Source organism: Poecilia formosa, unplaced genomic scaffold, assembly GCF_000485575.1.
Source record: "Poecilia formosa unplaced genomic scaffold, Poecilia_formosa-5.1.2 Scaffold567, whole genome shotgun sequence".
Classification (NCBI taxonomy): Eukaryota; Metazoa; Chordata; class Actinopteri; order Cyprinodontiformes; family Poeciliidae; genus Poecilia; species Poecilia formosa.
Genome location: NW_006800506.1, coordinates 176,545 through 198,317, shown reverse-complemented (window position 1 = coordinate 198,317; position 21,773 = coordinate 176,545). Strand labels below are relative to the sequence as shown.

Genomic DNA, 21,773 nt, shown 5'->3' with positions numbered 1-21,773 from the left:
CATTGATTTATATTGTGTTTGAAGGTGCCTTACTTCGTGTGTTTTCAGAACACTTGTGAGCAAATATTCTTGTTTTCTTCCTCTTCTACAAAGACCTGCGACTGCACTAGAAAGGGAAAGGTGAGGCAGCTGCTGGCGTAGAGCAACTTCGCCCCAGCAGGTGGAAACAGGTGTCATTACTTACGGGGTTTTGCTTCAAGCACCTGCCTCGAGGCGGAAACAAGCTGGTTCTTGCAAAAACAAAACCAACAAGGCAACAGATGGGAGTGAACCTATTTGTTTTTCCATTACTTCATCTTTAGTTGTGGGCTTTACTCTGAAGAAAGTAAAAGTCAGAAATAATTGTTGTATTCTTTTTACTATACTATGTGGACTGTGTATGGACTAACTGCTAATTAAAACAGGAGATGTTTTTTCATAACATAAGACGGTAAGAACTCATATTTTTTGAAATTCTTTTACTCCTGCATTCAGTTTTTGATGTCTTTAACCTTCATATACCTGAAAGCACCGTCTCTGATGAGGTTTTGATGGAACTTGAGGTCAAGTGGGAGTTGGGAACATCCTGCAGCTTGATCACTACAATGCCCCACACTTTTACTGACATCCCTGGCAAAGGTGAAAAAAACCTTCAAAGTAAAGTACTCCTATTGCAGTGGCATAAGTCTACAATGAAAACATTTGTAAAACATTAGAAAAATCCAAGTTGTCTCCAGGCCCACAGGCCTTCTACCTTGAAGAAGATTTATATTCTATTGTATGAACATTTTCCAACTTGTTGACGTAGCCATTAGACAAAGTCTGACACATTTTTATTTAAGTATTTTTGTGTTTGAAATAATTTGTAGCACCATGCTAAACGCTTGTCCTAGGATTATGAAATATTAGGAAGACATGCAGTGATTTTAGTGAACATTGTGACCATAAAGTGACTGACCTAATCACATAGCATGCAGATATTCAGACTTGAAGTAAGGAATCATTTCATCTAGCTTTATACTCATTTACACTGAAAATTGTTTTTATTCTCCACTACGACTAAGAACTTTATCCTCAAACAAAGGTCAGATGCATTATAGAGAGTGCATTTGGTTGAGCATTCGTGTTAGCATAATGGAAACTTGGCTGTTTTTTGTTGCATATAAAACGTAGAATGGAACATATTACAATTCTGATGCAATTGGAGGTTTACTTCCCCCTATTTTGTTACAAACTTCTAAAAATGCACAATCCTGGCTGTGTCTTCAGGGCAAATTCTCAATAGTTCTGTGTTGCTGACGGACAAAGCTCATCCGTGGGCCAAGTTCAACAAATCAGCTGCTATTTCCCTGCCATGAACCCCATCAGCCACGGGTCCGTCTTCCCCCCTGCTATTGCTTTTACTTGTCTCCTTTTGAAATGCTAATGGAACCGAACGATGCTGGAGCTCTTCAGCCAGAAGTGAACTTTTCTCTTCTTGAAGAGAATTTATGGATGGTCATGCAGAGCTTTAAAGTTTGACCCAGCGGGTTACGAGAGGTCTTTTTGTTGTAGCCAAGTCATTTTGGGCACAGTCTCAGCAGCTTACTGCAATGCATTATGGACATCAAACTATTATTATGTGTGATGGAACAAAATTCAGCTCCAGTGCCCATTTGGTACTCGCCGCCCAGTCTTTCCCCCACAAACACCAATGATATGTGGAGACTGTTGGCTGCTTTTTCTGTGCTGAATTAAATTAGGCTCTTGAGAAACATACACATCTTGCATCCTCATCCTGTTATTTCCATCCCTCTTGCTCAAGTCTTCTTTTTTTCCAGAAAATGTTATAATCAAAATCTGATCCACAGTAAGTCGTCTTCCTTGATGTTTGATTTATGGGAATCATGGACATGATTACACTTACTACAGGGCGAAGGAAACATTGTACCTTTTCCTTTAACTGTCTGCTGTTTTTCATAGTTCTTTGTATTTTATCTGCAAACATCAGCTGTCAGAGCACCTGCCAGAATACAACTAGATAAGACTTTTGTTGAGTGAGTTTTTCCTGAAACTGCACCTTAGACGCAGCTTGCTCAGTTATAGAAAGAAAAGAAATCAAATATCTGACATTGCTAATTAAAAAACTACAATGTATGCAATATAAATAATATCTATGGCAGTTTTTTTCTGTTTTTCAGTATTTCTAGAATACTGCTACTGCTGTTTTTAGCTTTAGAAAGGACTAGGGATTAAAAAATATCAAATGTGTGGTGTAGCAGTAGAGCGGAGACCCCATATGCTGGTCCTCCATGCAGTCCATCAGGGAATGACCCCTGACCTCAGGACCTTTTGTTGTCTTTCCTCCCCTTATTTTTTTTGCTCATTTCCTGTCTGTCAATACCAACCATTCATACCGCAAAGACCGTGATGATAAACATTGCAGGGAATGTTGTGCCCAAGAAATCTGCTGAATGTTTATGGCGTTTCATTTTATTAAATAAAGCTATACAAGAGCATTTTAAATTTGTCTTTGAAAATTATTCTGTTTTTTCTAAAATCAAATCCCAACATGGGGAAGAATTTTACAGACAACTTCTGCAAACATTTAGTTCACGTTGAGATCTGAACTTTGATGTGGGCATTTGTGTTCAGTTCTCTGATTGCATAACTCAAAGGGTTGAAGGGTTTTCACTTGTGAATAATTTTTTCATTCTTTATCATTTAAAAAGTGGTTTTCTAATCCTGTCCACAATGATGGACAACAACAGTTGCTCCTCTAAGCTGATGCTGATGTACTTCAAACCAGCACACTCTGCAGACTTCTTGATGGTGGTGCATTTTATTTGGAGCAGCTGGTTTCTATTTTCCTCTCGAGTCCATCTTAAAACGTACTTTTCCTGATATGACTCTTTCTGCTTGTTTAATAATTACAGTGTTGAATCTGTATTGAGTCTTTGCACCACTGAAGCTGTATATAATTTTTTATTGCATCTTGTGGTGAAACCTCATTTTTTCCCTTTGTTAGTGGTTTTAGACTCTTCCATCATACGCCAACTGCTGGGTTTCTGACAATGTCTCTTGTGCATAAACAGGACCTTAGGAACACATTGTTGATGTCTGATTAAATCCAGTGAATCTACCTGCTGTCCTTTACTGCACAGATACCTTACAGTTCCTGAGCAATGCTGGATGTAATAAAGCAGACAAATTATTAAAATCATTTTTGCCCAAGGTGACAGCTAAAAGTGCCAAAAAAATGCTTCAAATGTGTAAAGCATCAGTTATGCAATTTTAATGGGTTTTAAAATTTTCTTGTTAGTTATTGGGCGCTCTTGTGTGATTGAGGTATTTAATCACTTTCAGGTGCAGGAAGTTTTCAATAAAGCAGCGTCTGTTTGATTAAACCAGAAATGTAGGAGTGTATGTAGAACTCATTTATTATACCTGTCATTTATTCTGTATAGTTAAGAAAAAGCAATCTGAGAATCTGTTGAACACCAGACAACAAAGATAAGGTGTAGTAATTAAATAAAAAAAAAGAAAGAAAAAGAAATGTATTGTTTAATATGGTTATTCTTATTGAGATAGAGATGTGAGGATCTACATACAGGATGTTTTCAGACCAGTTTACCTCATCTAATGGCAAATTTAATAAGATATGAAAAATAGATGCTTTTGTACAAATATTAAAAGCTCTAAATATCCTTTGGATTATACATTTATCAGTGACAATCAGACAACATCAGTGATCAGGGATGTTGTTATGAGAGCAAAACTCCAGTGCTTGTCATGATAAATTGGACTCTGTCTGTGGTGTGAAATATGCCTCAACCCCAGGGAAAAAAACAACAAAAAAAAAAACAAAAAAAACCTTCAGACTTTGCATAGATGCTCCCTGAAGCTAAGAGTGCCATTTAGAGAAATCAGACTTGACAAGCAACCCACTACACAACCATTTTTTAGGTTTGATAAAAACATTTGACACTGTTCACCATGGCATTTAAAAACTGTTCGAAAAAGAATATGCCCAAACGATTGCTTCAGCGATTCAATCATATCTTGGTATATTTATTGATGGCCTCACCTTCAAACCACATGTAGAGAACCTTGTAAAAAAAATAGTGTGTTTTTAAAATAAGTTGTGCTTTTCTTTAGTATAAAGAAGCATGGTCGTTATTCTCTGTCTGCAAGATCGCTTGTTGCTTTCTATTCCATTTGCACACACTGAACTTGGTAAAAGAGATTTTGTCCATCAGCACCCTGACTGGAAAATGACAAAGTTAATTTCATTGAGCACTTTTCAATCAAGACTAAGAATCCTTAAGGCCAATTCCATGACATGCAATTGTGTCACTTAGATTGATGTCATTTAAATTTAATGGTTTTTATGTTGTATTTACTTCTTTTTTGACTTTAAGAAACACTTTGTCATCAAAGCTTTGTAAAACAGAGAAATCTGACTCCTCCTTTGTAGATGTTGTTTAATTATCAATACAGAATTTGTTTTTATGTCTGGCATAAAAACAAATATGCCAGATATATTTGTCTGGTATATGTCTTTGTAAATGTAAGAAAAATACAATTTACCTGAAAATTCTCAAAACCTCGTCAGCCCATGTTATTAAAAGTGCTCCTTTCATTGTGGTGAAACACACAATGAAACATTGTTTTCTTTATTATTTGTAGACATGTGAACTACAGTAACAGTTGTTACCTGTACTGATTGTGTGAGTCTGAAACTCTCTTTACTTGATAATGACTTAATTTAAAAATACAGAGCTCCTATCTGGAAATCAAAATAAACTAATGGAGCGTGAGAGCAAAGGCTAATATGAGAAAACAAGCTGGACTATTTGACCATCTGGTCTTTGCTGTTTCAGTGACTCCAACTGATATGAGTTCCAGTATTCTTTTTTTTTTTCTCTGCAAAAATGTTTTTTTTTTGTTTTGTTTTTTTGTAGTTGGTAGAGTCTTTATTAGAGAAACTATGCTGCAAGAGACAAGTGCTGTGCTCGAATAAAGGATCCTGATCCTGTGGAATTCTTTTAAAGTTTTCTATGAATATTTACGCCTAGGATGAAAGTCTCTCAAAACACAACACAAACTGAAAGAAACAGAGGAGCACCAGCTCAGACCCTCTCATCAGTAATCTACCATGCTTTGACACCCTTTTTAATTTATCCCTAAGCCTCTCCATTACTTTCTGTCAGGCATCTTGGGTTAAACGTAATGTTCATTCTGTCAGTTTCAGGGCTTCCTCAATAATTAAAAAGCTTGCAGCATTGGCCCGTCTTTCTGTTGTTTATATTTTCCGTTTTTCCATATCTGCTGGGACCAAAGGTTGGTTCAGAGTATGAAGAATGACAGCAGCATGTTCAGACTCAGCCTCACCTCACAGGGCTGCTGCAGCGGTCTGTCAGTTCTGCTGCATTCCAGTGCTAAAACAGAGCTGCTCCTGCAGGCTCCAAGCAGGAGATCAAAAACTTGGCAGGTACACCATGCATGAATAGTTTTTTCCTATTTCTGTTTTGCTTTTTTTATATTCTCTGTTCATTACTTTTGTATAAATAAGCATTGCAGGCTTATTCATCTGAAACATGGCCATGGGGGAGACTGTAGGACTTCATAAACGAATCATTTGAATAAGAGGGTGGGTGGCTTTGTTATTTCAGGTTTTATCATAAAACATTCCCACTCAATGTTTCCGGTGGATTTGATTCTTAATTGAAAGCTGCCTTGGAGCAGTGTTTTATAATTTGGGAGTGGAAGGGGATGAAGAAGAAATCGCGTCTCTAAGCAGGCAATATTCACACATCTTCATGTTGTCTCCTGAGCCCTCCCCAGCTCTGTTGTTTGTTTTTATTTTTTTTATTTTATTTCAGGCTCTTCCTGTCATTTTTCTTCACAAATCTTACTCTTGTTTCCATTTACATCACCTTGCCAAAATCCCCGTTGACAGACCCTGAAACATTTAATTGACTTTTCATTGACACAAGCTGTAATTGCCTTTTAATCACGGCTTTACATCATGTTTTGAAATTCAAATTAGCAGTGTCAGCTCAGAGAAAAGGCCCTCTTCAACAGTTTGCTGTCATTCACAGATGCAACAAGAGGAGAGTTTCAGTTTTGGAGCCTTGTGTAACATCGTCTTGTCCATTCTCGCTGACTGAAAGCAAACAGGAACAAGCTGTTTGATGCTCGTCTGCAATCTAAACACCAGCTATGGGTAGGGAAACATTCAGGCTGTCAACAGCTTTTTTGTGACAGCCCAGCCTTTATCTGATGTCTGCACTCGTTTTGCCTCTGAAACAAGGTCTGGTGGAGAAAAAATGAAATCACATCTTGAAATAATAAAGCTGCCTTCAGAAATCATACACTATAACTATGCATTGTGCAAAATTGGAATAACAACTTTAAGTCCTGCAAGTTTGCATGAGAGAGCACAGAGTTGTTGATTTACTTGAAGTGACCAAAAGTATCTGGCTGATCCAAAGAAAATGCACAATCTGAAAACTCCAGTTGTCTTTTTCGCTCTAAAAATTCCCCTAGAGCAAGATTTATTGAATAGTCTGTTGTTTTCCTTAAGTGTTCCAATTTTTCTAATGATTTTAGTGATTTAAACTGTAAGCAGCAAAAAAATATCTATACAAGAATGTATTTTTCTGTAGGCTTTTATTTGAGATGTTCCGTATTTGGCAGGTAGCCACATTAGCCATGAAGATGTGGATTGTGAAGGCCGTCGATAAGTCGGGGTCAAACTTCCACCTCCGCTCAACTCTCTGAAAACAGTTCCCACGCTCCCTGCTTCCAGTGGAGGGGAAGATGAGAGGAGGCATCCACTCAGATAAAATCAGTATTTCTGTGAAAAATCTTTCTTTTTCTTTTCCTTTTCATTGTCTATTTTAATTCTTTGTCCATCACAAATGATCCCCAGACAGTCAGTGCCTTGAGATCATTCCTATGTTTGCATCTGCAGTATAGCTCCTACTATCGCTATTGTTCCAGTCAACACCAAAGGCAGGAAGTGAGTGAGTGCGTTGGGACTGCACTGACAATCGTACGGTAAAACGAGAATAATGCATTTTTCAGAAGATGAAAAATCAACCAACCACATTTTAAAAAATTGAACTGTGAAAAAGTTCTTGAGCTTAACCATCCCTAATTACTGATGACAGCTCAGTCATCGGAGTCAAACGCCAGCTCAAACCCATAAGATTTAACACAAATGCAATTCAAAATCCTCCAGGATCTGCTCAAATATGTCCAGTCACTCATCTGCCAGTGATAACCAATGATCAGCTCTTATGTCATTGATCCAAATATGCATGAAAAGTTTTTTTGTTTTGTTTTGTTTTTCAGTGCACTTTTTCTTTGTATTTTGTGACATCCTGCTATGAAAATCCATACTTCATTACCCAGCTCTGTTTTTATTGGCATTGGGAAAAAGAGAAAATAAGGAAAAAAAGAAAAGGGAGAAAAAAAAACACCACCAAATTGTATCTTTAAAAATGTTCATAAACTCAGAGACGATAGATGCACTAATATTTGTGCTGCATGGTTGCTACCCTAGAGGCTCTAAACTCGGAGACTTGGTTGCTTTTCTGCAAACTTCACTGAAAACCTCTAGACATAAGTTTTTCTTTCCTTTGTTTCACCTTCTGCTTTTTGTCCCTTTTCATCTGACTCTGCCTCTGTTGTTCTGTTGTCTTGTTTTTCTGATTCTCCTTCCTCCGGTAGCTCAGTGATTGTTAGTGACGTTTAGCGTCTCTTCTTGGGAGAGAGCCCGCTCTCTTTAAAGCATCCCTGATGCTCCCCAGAAAACAGTGACAGCAAGAAAATGTAAGCTGGCAGCTCACATGTAAACCATTCAGCTCTGTAGACCTTGAACAGGGTTCTTTCTTCTTTCACATCGGGCTTATTATCCATTCTTTTGTCTTTTTGCTGGTGCAGAGTTTCTCTTGTTTTACTGCTGGAAGAAGAAGTAGAGAAAACATGGGGTTTGTGTCTGATTTCTCCCTCCTGCTCCTTTTCTTGCAAATTTCATTTAAATGTCTTTGAGTCAGACTCAATTTGATTTTTCACCTGTAAGACAGCCCCCTCCCAAAAATTGAAAGCTTATTAAAAAAGTTTTAGCTTACATTGTAATTAAACTGTCATGATTAAAACCCAGAATCCCTGCTAAAATCCACGGCTCTATTCTCACCTTCTCACTCCAGCAGAAGGGATTCATTTTCCAATTCACTAGCCTCTGTTTGATTAATTTTGGATGAATTTTAAGGAAGCCAAATATTATTTCAGTAATTTCTGTTTTTCATTGATTAAATATAAGTGAATATTCATGGATAGCCTTAGGATGTCTATAAATCTTCAAAAAGACAAAGGTTCAAACAAACAGTAAGACATTGTTTTTTAAAATAAAAATGTAACTAGTGCTTAAAACATGTACTCTGAGTACAAAGTCATGATCTAATTCTTCATTATTAAATCTTATTTAAGTGAATATTAATCTTTCTGACAGAAAAAAAAGCAAGTTTATCAGAAAACCAACCATTAAAAGGCTAATTATTCCTAGTTTAGCTGGATTTCCTGCTCTTCCCAACCTAAATCTGCAAGAACAATTGCATTTTACCAAACACACACAAAAAAATGTGAGCCAAAAAATTAATACATGAAAGTGGAGTTTCAGTTGGAAATCAATCTTGTTTCTGCACAAATGCACAGATTGCAATCTATTTCAGCTCAGAGGAGCAACAAAAAAAAGAAAAGAAAAAAACCCAAACACTCAACTTGAAATTGAGCCATTCATCACAGAGTAAACCACATAACTGAGAGGCTGCACGAGGGAGCAAGGCAAAGTTCGAAGAAATAGCTTGGGGGTAAGGAAGAGAGAAGATGTTGCTGCAGGAAGAACAAACAGAAGCTGGCCCCTTTCTCCACTCTCCTCACGAGGATGTGACATTTCTGAAGGTGGTGTGTTGTCGCATCAGGGCTAATTAACGTTCTACGATATCCCAGCTGGAGGTGGACGCCCTGATAGAGCCTTTCGCTGTGTTTGTCCATCAGGTTGTTGACTTTGTGTAAAAGCATCGGCTCTCAAGTCCGCCGTCCCGGATCGGGATGTGCTTTGTGTGACGACAACAATGTTCAAGTGTGTTCTGCCCGTTTACCTCTGCCGGCGGTGTCAGGCCATGGTAGCCATGGCGACAGTGTTGGGCTGAATCATTGAAGGTGTCTTAGCCCTCAGGGGAACACAGATCTGAAAGGAGTGTTGCGTGCTCGATGCACTTTGTTTGCTGGGTCAGTTCTGATCCTTTGACAAATGTCAGTGGGACGTGTCAGCAGTTTGCCATTGTTTTGCTGCATGCAGCACACAATCTGTTATGACATTTCTATGTTGGAGTGTGAAAAGTTTATTTTCTGTACATTAAGTAACTATCATTATGTTTGTAGTTACAATAAGTTTGACAGACTTTTGACTGAAGTTTCAGTTTTTGTCATAATTTGTTCTCCTTGAGTTATTTAAGTTATAGTCTAGTTTTAGTTTGTTGAAGTCAGAGAAAAATGTGTTCTTTGCAGTTTTGTCATGAAATGAAAAAAAAAAAATATCACATTTGATTTTTTTTTTTTTAATTATTTCAATGCAGATGTTAAGAAAAAACAAATCTAGCTGAAGGCCATGGGCAACAAGATCCAATCTCATGCATCTCATCCCACCTTTCCAATCAGCTAACATTAAGTCTAACTGGATTTAAGCTATTTTTTTGGGCACATTTGTATTCATAAATGAAAATGTCAGTCATTTTTGTCATAGTTCCAGTTTGTCTGTGTGAGTTCCATGTACATTTTATTCATTTTTAAACGAGACGAAAAGCTTGTTGACAAAAAGTGTCAAAGCTTTTTTATCAATAAAGTTAACAGACATGTCCTAGACGGTTTTAATGAGACTCTTATAAACATGGGGGAACCAAAATAATAGCTGGATATTGAAGAGTGATGAGAGTTTGTAATTTAATTCAGTGCAACAAATCATTTGATCAAAGTATGACTGTCATGTTCAGGAAGAACAAAAACGGCTTAATTTGCAGGCCAGGTTTTGCAGTGAGAAATTCTTTCTTGATTTGTTTTCTAAGGCAGATTCTGTGTAAACTTAATCGGTGTAGATGCACAAATGATTGATGAGACAAAAAGAGCAAAAGAAACATGAGTAGCTTATTGTCATGTCTTTATGAAATGGTGTGAACTAAAATCCAGATGAATGGAGCAGCATTATCCCTGAAAGTCAGGAGAAAACAGTTGCATAGGCACTTGTATTACGGTTTTATATAAAAAGTCTTAAGTAATTTAAAAGAAGAAACTGCACAGAATGCATGCACTTCACTGTGAATCTGCATCATTGGATAAATTTTTTTATTTATTTATTTATTTTTGTCAAGTCCCTTGAGTCAAGCTTGGCACCATAAGAATAAAGTGAATTGAACTGAATTGCATTGAGTTTAGAATTGGGGTATAAAGACTCCCTGAATTATCAACGATTTTATTTGGGATTTCCTTTGACTCGTCAGGCGAAGAACTAATGAGCTTGAGAGATTTAGTTTTGATGGTTAGAGCTCCTCCTTGTTGTCTGCTCAAATAAAACTCAGAACATGAACTCTTAAGTGTTTGTTTTTACTTTTTTTACTGTGAGAAGAGTTTTCACCCACCTGTGGCAAATTCCACAGACATGTCATCCTCTTTGATATCCGTGATTGTGCACTCTACCTCAACTAAACAGTCTCTGAATCTGTGGCTGTGTCTCTGTGGACCGATTCCACCGATCAATTCCTCAGCCCATCTGTCTGGCAGGCTTATTCACAGCGCTGCATCTTAGGCGAGACGAACCTTCGCTGCAGGAGTCTTCATTAAACCTGTCCTCTCTCTGCCCCTCCTCCTTTTCTGTTTCTCTGCAGGCCTGGGGGAAGTTAATGAGAAGATTCGATCAGCTGACACCCCCCACCTCGATCCTCCACATCCCTTTGTTCCAACTATTATCTTCCTCCTATGTCAGCGTTGACTTGTGCACTTAACTGGTGAGTGGTGAGTCAGTAGTGGCTTAAACGTCACATGAAAATGAGATTTATTTTATATCTCATCTGTTTGCTTTGTAAATTACTTCTTTGGGGATTATTTAACAGATTAGAAAAAGTTCTTTGTTTTGTAAGCATTTTGTTTTAACTTGTGTGTAATGTTTGTGTTCACATAATTTTTCTTAGAAACTTAGAAACATTACAAAGGTAATTTAATATATTGATTTGGAATAAAAGGAAACTTGAAATTTGAAGAAGTAGACAGTTGGCATTTCAAAGTTGAACTAAAAAATGAAAATTATGCAGGCTCTTTAAATATGCTGCAGAGTTAATTAACTTTTTCTTTTACACTGGAGTGTGTGTGTTTTTTTTTTTTCTTTTCTAATGATTAAGACCATAAAAACCCTAAAAAACGAATAAATGCACATAACACATAGTGAAAAAGCATGCAGTTGGTTTTCACTCTGAAGTTTACAATGGTAGACCATGTTTTTTTTTGTTTGTTTTTTTTTTTGCATTTTATTAAACATAGGTCATTAAATATTAACTTAAACCAGCAGCTTCATATTAGTTTCTCTAAAAATATTGTGCAGCTCATTTTAGATTAAAGAAGCATCAAACACATCGAGCAGAAGAGATGACCAGCTTGCTGGAAGCTGAAAAGGAATACAAAATTTATTTTCAGTAAAACAACAAAGGCAGACTTTTAATACTAGATAACACACATCAGTATGGCAGCCATGGCTACTAGTCAGACCAAAGGTTTAAGATCAGCTCATGAGTTTTTGAGAGCAGAAATTAAATTATCTCACACAAAACATATATATTTTTTGTGACTTTATCAAACTCTGTTTTGTGGACAACCAGTTGGGCTGAACTTTAGCCATTGGACGTTGTGCATTTAGATTCATCTAGGATAGAAGATGCTTTCTCCTTCTTGTTATAATGGTCAATATTTACTGTGACCTACGGATGTTGTGATCTTGGATTTCAGAATATGGTTATGTAAAAACTATCTAAAGAAGAACAGAAGCAATAAAGGTGCACAAAGCATTCACCTAAGACTTTTCCTTTTAAAATCAGAGAAAGTATCTTGGTTGTGTTAAGTTTTTCTGGCATTGCTTTTTAATTTTAGCTTTATATTCTCTTTAATAAGTAACACTGAAATCTGTTGTTGTGTTTTTACACTGGAGATAAGATTTAAATAACTTTAGAAACCAGTAAGCACCAGACAGCGACTGTGTCCTCACACGTTAAATCATAAATATGACTAAAGGATTATAATGTGGATGAGTAAATTTAGACGCAGACATATACATAACATGGGCCAATATCTGAAGCCCTGTCGTTTGGACCTCTCTACCTGCTGCTGTGACATGTGGGAGGTGCAGCCTGATGGTGTGGCTCAGTTGTTATGCCAGAGAAAAGGATTTGCTGTTATGAATGGCAGCGGTAGCATTGTGCAGGTCTCAGCCTGCTGCTGAATCACAGCTTTAAACTAATTTTGAGGGTACGGCAAAGCCGTTGTGCTTTGTGCTCTAGCTCAGGACCTGGCTCATCCAACCGCTCGGCTCAACCTTGCATGCCAATTACCCACAACTTGTTTTTTTTTTTTTGTCGAGAGGAAAAGACGGTAAGGGAAAATATAGGCTTATTGGCTAAATTGTTGGGGTCTAAACTTTTCTTTGGTGTCTCTGTGAATTCGTGACTATTACTCTAGAATAGTAATTTGCATGTCGCATAGGAATTGTTAAAATAAATGCTTTTTATGTGAATAACTGCACTGAAATGGCATGGCAACTTAGTAACCAAAGTTAATTTTGATATAAAAGGACAATGTTGCACCACTAAGTAACAACAGTATATTTGTTACTTATACTATTTACATCCTAGTTAGGCCTTGGCCTAACTAGGATGTTCTGATATTGTGCTGAGTTTAAGGAGTTGCTAAATACAAGGAATGCAACAGTGGTATCCAATATCCTGGCTATGTCTGCGTGTGGTGGCTCTACAACAGAAGGTGGCCAACTCGTGGCTTGACTTTGCATTAACCACTACAAATCCCTGAATGCATTGCTGGTGGGTCGGACCCACAGCCCCTCCTTTCTTGAAATTCAACTGGCTTGAACCGATTTCCACGAAAGTAGATGAATGTAGAAAACTGTGCTTTAATGAATGTCGTCTTTGTGAACTTTTCTTTGTCAGTACAAGGCATGAGCATGAACGTTTATGGATTATATTTAAGGACATAACATTTATTAGCATGTGAAAAAAGTGACCATTGAAATTTGAACTCAGAGGGTTTAAAACAAACATAATTATGGTTATTGTGTTCAACTTTGCTTGTTCTCATAAGATGCTTCATGGTAATATTTGAACATTTATTCATTGGAGGTCAGTCCATGAGTTTGTCAAAGTGGGTTTGACAACGTAGAAACTCCAGCTGTAATTATTGTCTTTTAAATCTCTTCTAAACTCTTGAATCTTTGCTCCACGGTTCTCTCAAGCTGTGGTTATCCCTGTTTCTTATGAATCTTTTGCTACCACAGTTTCCCCGTTTCACTTAACTTTCCATTAATGTGCTTGGATACAGAGCTCTGTGACCAGCCAGCTCTTTAGCAATAAGCTTTTGTGGCTTCTGGAGGGTGTCGTTGACTGCTGGACAACTGCCAGCTCACCAGTCTTGCCCACATTTTTGTATGTCATAACATACAATTTCTGATGAAAAAATTGTGGTTTTATTGGTTTTCTGAAATCAAATTTTATAATAAAAAGAATTAATTTTTTTCTGTTTCTGTGTAGTAAATCTAATACATGAGTTTGAATTTTTGAATTACATTAATGACATGAAATAGTTTTTTGATGATATGATTTATTGACAGATTTCCGTTTTCTCCTACCATTTCATATTTTTGTGATTGAAAGTTTGGTTTTGGGTTACATAAATGTCCTGAATTCAGGGTTTTTTTCTCCTCTGGACCTTTCACACAATCCCTGTTCTTTCAGGATGTCAGCTTGCACTTTCCCCCAACATTGCACCTCACATGGAGCAGATCCAGCAAAAATGATTTAAAGAGTTGGACCTAGATCCACATCAGTAGATGTAGAGAACAGAAAACAAGCAGAATGTAATCCAGTTCTCACTTTGCAAATCTGATTCCTTCGTTTGTTTTCTGCTGGAATGGAGCTTCTGCGTAGCGTGGCCAGCACCACTANGGAGCGTGAGAGCAAAGGCTAATATGAGAAAACAAGCTGGACTATTTGACCATCTGGTCTTTGCTGTTTCAGTGACTCCAACTGATATGAGTTCCAGTATTCTTTTTTTTTTTCTCTGCAAAAATGTTTTTTTTTTGTTTTGTTTTTTTGTAGTTGGTAGAGTCTTTATTAGAGAAACTATGCTGCAAGAGACAAGTGCTGTGCTCGAATAAAGGATCCTGATCCTGTGGAATTCTTTTAAAGTTTTCTATGAATATTTACGCCTAGGATGAAAGTCTCTCAAAACACAACACAAACTGAAAGAAACAGAGGAGCACCAGCTCAGACCCTCTCATCAGTAATCTACCATGCTTTGACACCCTTTTTAATTTATCCCTAAGCCTCTCCATTACTTTCTGTCAGGCATCTTGGGTTAAACGTAATGTTCATTCTGTCAGTTTCAGGGCTTCCTCAATAATTAAAAAGCTTGCAGCATTGGCCCGTCTTTCTGTTGTTTATATTTTCCGTTTTTCCATATCTGCTGGGACCAAAGGTTGGTTCAGAGTATGAAGAATGACAGCAGCATGTTCAGACTCAGCCTCACCTCACAGGGCTGCTGCAGCGGTCTGTCAGTTCTGCTGCATTTCAGTGCTAAAACAGAGCTGCTCCTGCAGGCTCCACGCAGGAGATCAAAAACTTGGCAGGTACACCATGCATGAATAGTTTTTTCCTATTTCTGTTTTGCTTTTTTTATATTCTCTGTTCATTACTTTTGTATAAATAAGCATTGCAGGCTTATTCATCTGAAACATGGCCATGGGGGAGACTGTAGGACTTCATAAACGAATCATTTGAATAAGAGGGTGGGTGGCTTTGTTATTTCAGGTTTTATCATAAAACATTCCCACTCAATGTTTCCGGTGGATTTGATTCTTAATTGAAAGCTGCCTTGGAGCAATGTTTTATAATTTGGGAGTGGAAGGGGATGAAGAAGAAATCGCGTCTCTAAGCAGGCAATATTCACACATCTTCCTGTTGTCTCCTGAGCCCTCCCCAGCTCTGTTGTTTGTTTTTATTTTTTTTATTTTATTTCAGGCTCTTCCTGTCATTTTTCTTCACAAATCTTACTCTTGTTTCCATTTACATCACCTTGCCAAAATCCCTGTTGACAGACCCTGAAACATTTAATTGACTTTTCATTGACACAAGCTGTAATTGCCTTTTAATCACGGCTTTACATCATGTTTTGAAATTCAAATTAGCAGTGTCAGCTCAGAGAAAAGGCCCTCTTCAACAGTTTGCTGTCATTCACAGATGCAACAAGAGGAGAGTTTCAGTTTTGGAGCCTTGTGTAACATCGTCTTGTCCATTCTCGCTGACTGAAAGCAAACAGGAACAAGCTGTTTGATGCTCGTCTGCAATCTAAACACCAGCTATGGGTAGGGAAACATTCAAGCTGTCAACAGCTTTTTTGTGACAGCCCAGCCTTTATCTGATGTCTGCACTCGTTTTGCCTCTGAAACAAGGTCTGGTGGAGAAAAAATGAAATCACATCTTGAAATAATAAAGCTGCCTTCAGAAATCATACACTATAACTATGCATTGTGCAAAATTGGAATAACAACTTTAAGTCCTGCAAGTTTGCATGAGAGAGCACAGAGTTGTTGATTTACTTGAAGTGACCAAAAGTATCTGGCTGATCCAAAGAAAATGCACAATGTGAAAACTCCAGTTGTCTTTTTCGCTTTAAAAATGCCCCTAGAGCAAGATTTATTGAATAGTCTGTTGTTTTCCTTAAGTGTTCCAATTTTTCTAATGATTTTAGTGATTTAAACTGTAAGCAGCAAAAAAAAATATCTATACAAGAATGTATTTTTCTGTAGGCTTTTATTTGAGATGTTCCGTATTTGGCAGGTAGCCACATTAGCCATGAAGATGTGGATTGTGAAGGCCGTCGATAAGTCGGGGTCAAACTTCCACCTCCGCTCAACTCTCTGAAAACAGTTCCCACGCTCTCTGCTTCCAGTGGAGGGGAAGATGAGAGGAGGCATCCACTCAGATAAAATCAGTATTTCTGTGAAAAATCTTTCTTTTTCTTTTCCTTTTCATTGTCTATTTTAATTCTTTGTCCATCACAAATGATCCCCAGACAGTCAGTGCCTTGAGATCATTCCTATGTTTGCATCTGCAGTATAGCTCCTACTATCGCTATTGTTCCAGTCAACACCAAAGGCAGGAAGTGAGTGAGTGCGTTGGGACTGCACTGACAATCGTACGGTAAAACGAGAATAATGCATTTTTCAGAAGATGAAAAATCAACCAACCACATTTTAAAAAATTGAACTGTGAAAAAGTTCTTGAGCTTAACCATCCCTAATTACTGATGACAGCTCAGTCATCGGAGTCAAACGCCAGCTCAAACCCATAAGATTTAACACAAATGCAATTCAAAATCCTCCAGGATCTGCTCAAATATGTCCAGTCACTCATCTGCCAGTGATAACCAATGATCAGCTCTTATGTCATTGATCCAAATATGCATGAAAAGTTTTTTTGTTTTGTTTTGTTTTTCAGTGCACTTTTTCTTTGTATTTTGTGACATCCTGCTATGAAAATCCATACTTCATTACCCAGCTCTGTTTTTATTGGCATTGGGAAAAAGAGAAAATAAGGAAAAAAAGAAAAGGGAGAAAAAAAAACACCACCAAATTGTATCTTTAAAAATGTTCATAAACTCAGAGACGATAGATGCACTAATATTTGTGCTGCATGGTTGCTACCCTAGAGGCTCTAAACTCGGAGACTTGGTTGCTTTTCTGCAAACTTCACTGAAAACCTCTAGACATAAGTTTTTCTTTCCTTTGTTTCACCTTCTGCTTTTTGTCCCTTTTCATCTGACTCTGCCTCTGTTGTTCTGTTGTCTTGTTTTTCTGATTCTCCTTCCTCCGGTAGCTCAGTGATTGTTAGTGACGTTTAGCGTCTCTTCTTGGGAGAGAGCCCGCTCTCTTTAAAGCATCCCTGATGCTCCCCAGAAAACAGTGACAGCAAGAAAATGTAAGCTGGCAGCTCACATGTAAACCATTCAGCTCTGTAGACCTTGAACAGGGTTCTTTCTTCTTTCACATCGGGCTTATTATCCATTCTTTTGTCTTTTTGCTGGTGCAGAGTTTCTCTTGTTTTACTGCTGGAAGAAGAAGTAGAGAAAACATGGGGTTTGTGTCTGATTTCTCCCTCCTGCTCCTTTTCTTGCAAATTTCATTTAAATGTCTTTGAGTCAGACTCAATTTGATTTTTCACCTGTAAGACAGCCCCCTCCCAAAAATTGAAAGCTTATTAAAAAAGTTTTAGCTTACATTGTAATTAAACTGTCATGATTAAAACCCAGAATCCCTGCTAAAATCCACGGCTCTATTCTCACCTTCTCACTCCAGCAGAAGGGATTCATTTTCCAATTCACTAGCCTCTGTTTGATTAATTTTGGATGAATTTTAAGGAAGCCAAATATTATTTCAGTAATTTCTGTTTTTCATTGATTAAATATAAGTGAATATTCATGGATAGCCTTAGGATGTCTATAAATCTTCAAAAAGACAAAGGTTCAAACAAACAGTAAGACATTGTTTTTTAAAATAAAAATGTAACTAGTGCTTAAAACATGTACTCTGAGTACAAAGTCATGATCTAATTCTTCATTATTAAATCTTATTTAAGTGAATATTAATCTTTCTGACAGAAAAAAAAGCAAGTTTATCAGAAAACCAACCATTAAAAGGCTAATTATTCCTAGTTTAGCTGGATTTCCTGCTCTTCCCAACCTAAATCTGCAAGAACAATTGCATTTTACCAAACACACACAAAAAAATGTGAGCCAAAAAATTAATACATGAAAGTGGAGTTTCAGTTGGAAATCAATCTTGTTTCTGCACAAATGCACAGATTGCAATCTATTTCAGCTCAGAGGAGCAACAAAAAAAAGAAAAGAAAAAAACCCAAACACTCAACTTGAAATTGAGCCATTCATCACAGAGTAAACCACATAACTGAGAGGCTGCACGAGGGAGCAAGGCAAAGTTCGAAGAAATAGCTTGGGGGTAAGGAAGAGAGAAGATGTTGCTGCAGGAAGAACAAACAGAAGCTGGCCCCTTTCTCCACTCTCCTCACGAGGATGTGACATTTCTGAAGGTGGTGTGTTGTCGCATCAGGGCTAATTAACGTTCTACGATATCCCAGCTGGAGGTGGACGCCCTGATAGAGCCTTTCGCTGTGTTTGTCCATCAGGTTGTTGACTTTGTGTAAAAGCATCGGCTCTCAAGTCCGCCGTCCCGGATCGGGATGTGCTTTGTGTGACGACAACAATGTTCAAGTGTGTTCTGCCCGTTTACCTCTGCCGGCGGTGTCAGGCCATGGTAGCCATGGCGACAGTGTTGGGCTGAATCATTGAAGGTGTCTTAGCCCTCAGGGGAACACAGATCTGAAAGGAGTGTTGCGTGCTCGATGCACTTTGTTTGCTGGGTCAGTTCTGATCCTTTGACAAATGTCAGTGGGACGTGTCAGCAGTTTGCCATTGTTTTGCTGCATGCAGCACACAATCTGTTATGACATTTCTATGTTGGAGTGTGAAAAGTTTATTTTCTGTACATTAAGTAACTATCATTATGTTTGTAGTTACAATAAGTTTGACAGACTTTTGACTGAAGTTTCAGTTTTTGTCATAATTTGTTCTCCTTGAGTTATTTAAGTTATAGTCTAGTTTTAGTTTGTTGAAGTCAGAGAAAAATGTGTTCTTTGCAGTTTTGTCATGAAATGAAAAAAAAAAAATATCACATTTGATTTTTTTTTTTTTAATTATTTCAATGCAGATGTTAAGAAAAAACAAATCTAGCTGAAGGCCATGGGCAACAAGATCCAATCTCATGCATCTCATCCCACCTTTCCAATCAGCTAACATTAAGTCTAACTGGATTTAAGCTATTTTTTTGGGCACATTTGTATTCATAAATGAAAATGTCAGTCATTTTTGTCATAGTTCCAGTTTGTCTGTGTGAGTTCCATGTACATTTTATTCATTTTTAAACGAGACGAAAAGCTTGTTGACAAAAAGTGTCAAAGCTTTTTTATCAATAAAGTTAACAGACATGTCCTAGACGGTTTTAATGAGACTCTTATAAACATGGGGGAACCAAAATAATAGCTGGATATTGAAGAGTGATGAGAGTTTGTAATTTAATTCAGTGCAACAAATCATTTGATCAAAGTATGACTGTCATGTTCAGGAAGAACAAAAACGGCTTAATTTGCAGGCCAGGTTTTGCAGTGAGAAATTCTTTCTTGATTTGTTTTCTAAGGCAGATTCTGTGTAAACTTAATCGGTGTAGATGCACAAATGATTGATGAGACAAAAAGAGCAAAAGAAACATGAGTAGCTTATTGTCATGTCTTTATGAAATGGTGTGAACTAAAATCCAGATGAATGGAGCAGCATTATCCCTGAAAGTCAGGAGAAAACAGTTGCATAGGCACTTGTATTACGGTTTTATATAAAAAGTCTTAAGTAATTTAAAAGAAGAAACTGCACAGAATGCATGCACTTCACTGTGAATCTGCATCATTGGATAAATTTTTTTATTTATTTATTTATTTTTGTCAAGTCCCTTGAGTCAAGCTTGGCACCATAAGAATAAAGTGAATTGAACTGAATTGCATTGAGTTTAGAATTGGGGTATAAAGACTCCCTGAATTATCAACGATTTTATTTGGGATTTCCTTTGACTCGTCAGGCGAAGAACTAATGAGCTTGAGAGATTTAGTTTTGATGGTTAGAGCTCCTCCTTGTTGTCTGCTCAAATAAAACTCAGAACATGAACTCTTAAGTGTTTGTTTTTACTTTTTTTACTGTGAGAAGAGTTTTCACCCACCTGTGGCAAATTCCACAGACATGTCATCCTCTTTGATATCCGTGATTGTGCACTCTACCTCAACTAAACAGTCTCTGAATCTGTGGCTGTGTCTCTGTGGACCGATTCCACCGATCAATTCCTCAGCCCATCTGTCTGGCAGGCTTATTCACAGCGCTGCATCTTAGGCGAGACGAACCTTCGCTGCAGGAGTCTTCATTAAACCTGTCCTCTCTCTGCCCCTCCTCCTTTTCTGTTTCTCTGCAGGCCTGGGGGAAGTTAATGAGAAGATTCGATCAGCTGACACCCCCCACCTCGATCCTCCACATCCCTTTGTTCCAACTATTATCTTCCTCCTATGTCAGCGTTGACTTGTGCACTTAACTGGTGAGTGGTGAGTCAGTAGTGGCTTAAACGTCACATGAAAATGAGATTTATTTTATATCTCATCTGTTTGCTTTGTAAATTACTTCTTTGGGGATTATTTAACAGATTAGAAAAAGTTCTTTGTTTTGTAAGCATTTTGTTTTAACTTGTGTGTAATGTTTGTGTTCACATAATTTTTCTTAGAAACTTAGAAACATTACAAAGGTAATTTAATATATTGATTTGGAATAAAAGGAAACTTGAAATTTGAAGAAGTAGACAGTTGGCATTTCAAAGTTGAACTAAAAAATGAAAATTATGCAGGCTCTTTAAATATGCTGCAGAGTTAATTAACTTTTTCTTTTACACTGGAGTGTGTGTGTTTTTTTTTTTTCTTTTCTAATGATTAAGACCATAAAAACCCTAAAAAACGAATAAATGCACATAACACATAGTGAAAAAGCATGCAGTTGGTTTTCACTCTGAAGTTTACAATGGTAGACCATGTTTTTTTTTGTTTGTTTTTTTTTTTGCATTTTATTAAACATAGGTCATTAAATATTAACTTAAACCAGCAGCTTCATATTAGTTTCTCTAAAAATATTGTGCAGCTCATTTTAGATTAAAGAAGCATCAAACACATCGAGCAGAAGAGATGACCAGCTTGCTGGAAGCTGAAAAGGAATACAAAATTTATTTTCAGTAAAACAACAAAGGCAGACTTTTAATACTAGATAACACACATCAGTATGGCAGCCATGGCTACTAGTCAGACCAAAGGTTTAAGATCAGCTCATGAGTTTTTGAGAGCAGAAATTAAATTATCTCACACAAAACATATATATTTTTTGTGACTTTATCAAACTCTGTTTTGTGGACAACCAGTTGGGCTGAACTTTAGCCATTGGACGTTGTGCATTTAGATTCATCTAGGATAGAAGATGCTTTCTCCTTCTTGTTATAATGGTCAATATTTACTGTGACCTACGGATGTTGTGATCTTGGATTTCAGAATATGGTTATGTAAAAACTATCTAAAGAAGAACAGAAGCAATAAAGGTGCACAAAGCATTCACCTAAGACTTTTCCTTTTAAAATCAGAGAAAGTATCTTGGTTGTGTTAAGTTTTTCTGGCATTGCTTTTTAATTTTAGCTTTATATTCTCTTTAATAAGTAACACTGAAATCTGTTGTTGTGTTTTTACACTGGAGATAAGATTTAAATAACTTTAGAAACCAGTAAGCACCAGACAGCGACTGTGTCCTCACACGTTAAATCATAAATATGACTAAAG

At 37.2% G+C, this 21,773-nt stretch overlaps 1 protein-coding gene and 1 long non-coding RNA gene across 5 annotated transcripts in view; both read left to right on the top strand.

The window, feature by feature from the left end:
* Positions 1-11,057, top strand: part of LOC103129682 (uncharacterized) — a 38,068-nt gene extending 27,011 nt beyond the window's left edge. The window contains exon 3 of the long non-coding RNA XR_475101.2: positions 10,908-11,057. This is a non-coding gene — a long non-coding RNA (uncharacterized LOC103129682). The remainder of the gene's footprint in view (positions 1-10,907) is intronic.
* A 9,315-nt stretch (positions 11,058-20,372) lies between these two features.
* Positions 20,373-21,773, top strand: part of sema6cb (semaphorin 6Cb) — a 117,552-nt gene continuing 116,151 nt past the window's right edge. For all 4 annotated transcript variants that reach the window (XM_016665320.1, XM_007540856.2, XM_007540855.2 and 1 more), the window contains exon 1: positions 20,373-20,500. The gene's annotated coding sequence lies outside the window, so the exon portion shown is untranslated. The remainder of the gene's footprint in view (positions 20,501-21,773) is intronic.